The following is a 5,382-nucleotide window of genomic DNA, read 5'->3' as shown; positions in this document are numbered from 1 at the left end:
AGGTCTACTGTATAGTGAATTATTTTTTTCTTTAGAGAGGTGTTGTATTAACTATTACCAGTAAGTTCATATGTGCTCCGATTAACATTAGCCTATATTATTATATTGTATTATTTTATTTAAACTGTAACTGTGAATATATTTGGACGCTCCGTGTTAGTCACTGAATAGGCGTACTTGATTTTTAGGTGATACTGCTTGAAAAGTGAATTATAATGAGTGCTCAAAGAAAATAAAAACTCAATTATTTACGCTGCTTATTTTATTATCAAAGCCTATGTGATAACATAACCTGAGGCTAAAAGCTGTGATATTAATGTTGTCCACTAGAGAGAGCCACAGGATAAGGAATAGGCCTATTTGAAGTTTATTTTGAAAAAAATAATTTCCACACTTTTGAACAGAAATAAATGTATATAATAATTTAATTTAACTATTATAACAGTATGGTTTTATATAATCAGTGTACATTGCTTATCCCAAAGATTTTCCAATTGTTTCCAAATCCAACTAACACACAATTCATGAAACAATTCACCACTTTGTCACAACTATAAACACATTCTCGTAACAAACAAACTTCCATGTCAAAATCAAATACTCCAGTCAAAAACCCTTACTTCTATCAATATCAAACTTTGGCCTCAGATGACAAAACCTACAGTACAAATACACAGACAACTTCCCTGCCCAGTGAACAACACTAGTGAGATCAATTCAGAACACTGTAACAAAAACCTCTTATTGGGATTCAGAAATTATTTGGCAGCTCAATGTCTTAGTATACAACTAAAATGCAGAAATAATAAAATACACCAATAAGCTTTATGAAACATCAATTTTCATTACACTACTGTAAGTGATCTTATAGATGAAGTAGATGATGATCTAACAAGAGAAGTAAAGTTCAAAAACAAAATAACTAAATATCAAATAGGTATGTAACATATAATACAGTATAGTGTTGATTGCATACATAAATAAACTGGCCAAATTTCATTACAGTAGTATATAGTACAACAATAAATTTCTTGGTCTTCTGACAAAACACTTTCTCAACCTCCCTTAGGCAGCTGTCTTTCAGACTCAGTTCTGCAAAAACACGGGTAAACAAAAAAAAACAGGCTAAATTTGACAGTCACAAGTTTGAGTGTGTACAACATGTCATACTGTTTACTGGAGACCGAATAGTGAAATGTCCCTTATATAAAGTGACGTTACTATTGTTACTATACTGTACTACACTGTGTAAGCAGTGTAAAGCCCTGTTGGTGATTCTTTCAGCTCTCTCTCCAGTGCTAGGATGCATTTTTAAAGCAGTCACCTGTGCTCCTGTTTATACTATCCTGAGATTCTGACTGGTGTGTAATCAGTTTTGCTACTGAATGCTTGCTTATGGATAATTGTGTGTTGTTTGAGTTCACATTGTGACACTAGAGTTAATTATATAACGTGTTTTTTGAATGAGAACATAAAATATCTGTAAAATGAGGCCAACTTTGGAGAAATCATAAAAAAATTTGAATGTGTGTATTTATGCATGCCAGTATAATATATATAGCCTAGAATATTATAATTTCTAAACTACTAAATTAATTAATAAAACATGATTGTAGTGTTTACTCATGGGCCATTGCTTACATTACGAATGAATCTTTAATTTAGAATTTGGTCTTTGGATTTAACTGTGTTAATGCATTAAGCCATTTTTCGATTAACGGTTTTCTTGGGGACAAAACTCTTAAACTCATAAAAATGTTGTCTTTCCATTTGGATTATACTGCCATTATCTTATACAGTATATGGTGCTTACAAGAAAGCTGTGAATTGGTTGTTCTTGGTTGTTGTTTTACAAGTTATAAGCACTTTTTCTAAATAACATTGTAAGTTCATTGATTAGCTAATATTGCAGTGTAATTTTAATTTTACTCATATTTTCGTCAACATTCTGAAGATTATGGAATATTCTGGGATTTGGAGGTGCTAAAATGTTATAACACACAGGTTTTTTCTTTCTTTTTACTCAGAACAAAACAGAACAAAAAACACTCATCTATAGCACTTAAAGGGGTCCTATTATGCTTTTTCACTTATTTAATTTTAGTCAGTGTGTATGTTTGGGCATAAAAAAGATCTAGAAAGTTACAAATCTCAAAGTCCACTCCAAAGGGAGATATTTCGTTTTTTAAAAATCCCTTTTCAAGAACTACAATGAACGACTCGTTTGGACTACAGCGTTTGTTTTCCGGGCTTTGTGATATCACAAAGCGGCTCATTGGAATATCATTACAAAGAATTCCGCCTACAGAAATTCGAATGGTTGGGGGGTGGGGAGGGGCGAGGTTGTGGTTAGAACGCTTGTCGCTTGGTTGAGTGAGTGCATCAGACGAGACGACGAAGAAGAAGTGCTGCTGCAGAGTTAGTGCATCAGAGAAAACGAAGAAGAAGAGCTGCTGTGTTGTAGCTTCAAATTTTCGGCATGTCTAGAACAATTCTTACAAGTATAACATGACGTAGCTGGGCGCCGCGGACAGACGCCTACACTCATAGAAAATAAATATTTGAATTTTAAAGACTTGGCGCGACGCGACGCTGCGCTTCTCGTCCGGTGCGCGACTGCCTGAAACGCTGTTTTTTTCACCTCTGTGCCCAAACGTCTTTGTTTGGGCTTCCGAAAGCGGATGATGTCAGGAAACAGTGGTTGCAATTTATTTTTTAACTCTGTCCCTGAGCATTATAACCCCAATTTGCTATTGTGGGCTGTGCATTTTACTGAGGACAGCTTCCACAACATGAGGAGTACAGTGCCTGCCGGATTCGCCCAAAAAGCTTTTGTTGAAAGACGGAGCAAGGGGCGTTGCAGTACTGCAACACCGTCTAAGCTGTTCGCCAATCACAACGCACTGGGACAGCTAACCAATCACAACACATTTTGTTTTTCGGAAGGCGGACCTTCATCAAAGCCTGAACTTATCGAGCCGTTTGTGCCAGCCTGGGGAGAAAGGTATTTTAATAATGTAAATTATGTGAAAAATAATGTGTTTTTCGAACCACCAAGCATGAGAGCATGTTCTAGTACATCCCCAAAACATAATCAAGACTTTGTAAAAGAACATAATAGGACCCCTTTAAGACATTTGACAAAATCACACACAGAACTGGCAAAAGGTACTGCAGAGGACACAGCGCAGACGTCATGTAGCTTCTCGCGTATCTTCTCACGCAGCTTCTCACACGAGAAGGGGGGCGACGAAAGTGTCGCGCTTGGTTTCAACGCTTACTGTATCAACATAGCGTTAATCAAAAGCAGAGGTTTCATGCAGACATTGATAAGGGTTATGGCATAGCCCTTCCCAGTCAACAATTTGATCTCACAATGATGTCACCATGAACTCACATGATTCTCATGGTGTGGTCACAATGAGCTAAAAGTGTAACCACACAGCGCACTCACTGTGTGCTCATACTATGCTCCCAATGTGAGGTCACTGCACACTCATACTGTGGTCACAATGTGAGGTCACTGCACACTCACTGTGCGCTCATACTGTGGTCACAGTGTGAGGTCACAGCGCACTCACTGTGTGCTCATACTATGGTCAATGTGAGGTCATATGACATTGCAATCAGTTATTAACAACATAACTGGTGAAAATAACTATTAGTTTAACAAAATATGAAACAAATCATGCATCCATGCTTCCACAAAACATGCTTGTATAGTTACTGAAATTTGATCCAGAGGTAGTAATGTAGTCTAGTAATGATCTGATTTGGGAATTATAACAAATCATAAATACTGATATTAGGGATGCACCGATATGAACATTTTGGCCGATACCGATAACCGATTATTCTTTATTTTTGAAAGCCGATAACCGATATGTTGGCCGATAAATCTATATCCAAATTGTTATATACTTTTTGAGAGCCTGATTACAAAAAAGGTCTCATCATTAAAAGCCACATCCCAAACACTTCAACATAAGTGCATCTGAAGTGTCTCTGAAGGAAATAATGCATTATTTATCGGCTTTAAGATATCGGCCAAATTTTCTTATAAGGCCGATACCGATAACAGAAAAAATGAACATTTATCGGCCGATACCGATATGGTGGCCGATATATCGTGCATCCCTAACTGATATGCAACCTAAAGCCAGGGACACACTTAACGACTTACTGAATCATTCTAAGACTGAACTGAAAACACTTATGATTTTAAATGCTGACTGTAAACACCAGCTGAATGCAAATGGCTCTGACACATTTGGGTGTGATCAGTTTTAAGTATCAAATTACATTCACAACCAGCCTTACAGTTGTGTAGTGTGTTCCTGGCTTAACTAATTAACGTAACTAATCTCAGCTGGCAAGATGGCTGGTTCACATGTACCTGGCTAACACATGTACCTGACTAATATTGGTATTATAATATCATATTAGCATATGTGAATAGCAATTAAAGAAACCACTCACCATTTCTCCAGTGTAACAATTCCAGTCAACAGTCCCTAACACAAATGTACATCACCATAGTGATGTTTGTCTTCTTCTTCATTGGAGTTTTACGGCAGTTGGCATCCATAGTGTTGCATTACTGCCATCTGCTGTCTCACTTTAACTTACTATATCTTAATTAAATTCGTCCTTCCAGTCCAGTCCTCCTTAGAAAATTAAACAAATATCTCCGTCCTTGGTCACTATTTCCATATGTTACTATATTTTAACATTGAACTCTACTATACCTATTTGCCATAGCTGATTCTTGAATAGTGATGTTTGATTCTTCTTCTTCTGTTTTATGGTGGGTTGCACCAGCGTTAAGGTGCATTATCGCCACCTTCAGTGTTGGAGAGTGGACCAAAGTTTACTAATTTCATAAAATAAACCCTTCATTCTCTTTATCAGTTCTGTACTTTTGAGATAAAGAAATAAGTTCTCTAATTCATAAGTGATTATACTTTTTTTTAGCTTTATTCCTTCCACTGCCACCTTTCTAAGTCCCTTCTTCATTGTTTCTTTTTCATTAAAATACTTTTGACAAACACATAGATGTTCCACTGACTCCTCTTGTGGCAAACATAAAAATCATGATTATAACTTGTGTACCCCCACCTTAAAAAAAAGTAGAGATGCATGTCAGGTTTTGTTTTATTATTGTTGTATTTACTGTTATTTTATGTACAACTATTCATTTATTTTGATTCAAGGGCATTGTGAAAGACACATAGCACTATCAGGCGCAAGTGGGGCAGCAGCTAGAAAAATTTTTGGGGTCCTGAACATTCATCGGTGAGCAAGAAAGAGAGATGTGCCATGTTTGTGATCTGTTTTGTTTTCGCTTGTTTTGTTTATTAAAGATGAACCTGATCTTCATTT

This window comes from Sinocyclocheilus grahami, unplaced genomic scaffold (assembly GCF_001515645.1).
Source record: "Sinocyclocheilus grahami isolate Dianchi unplaced genomic scaffold, SAMN03320097.WGS_v1.1 scaffold212.1, whole genome shotgun sequence".
NCBI lineage: Eukaryota > Metazoa > Chordata > Actinopteri > Cypriniformes > Cyprinidae > Sinocyclocheilus > Sinocyclocheilus grahami.
This window is presented reverse-complemented; position numbering follows the sequence as displayed.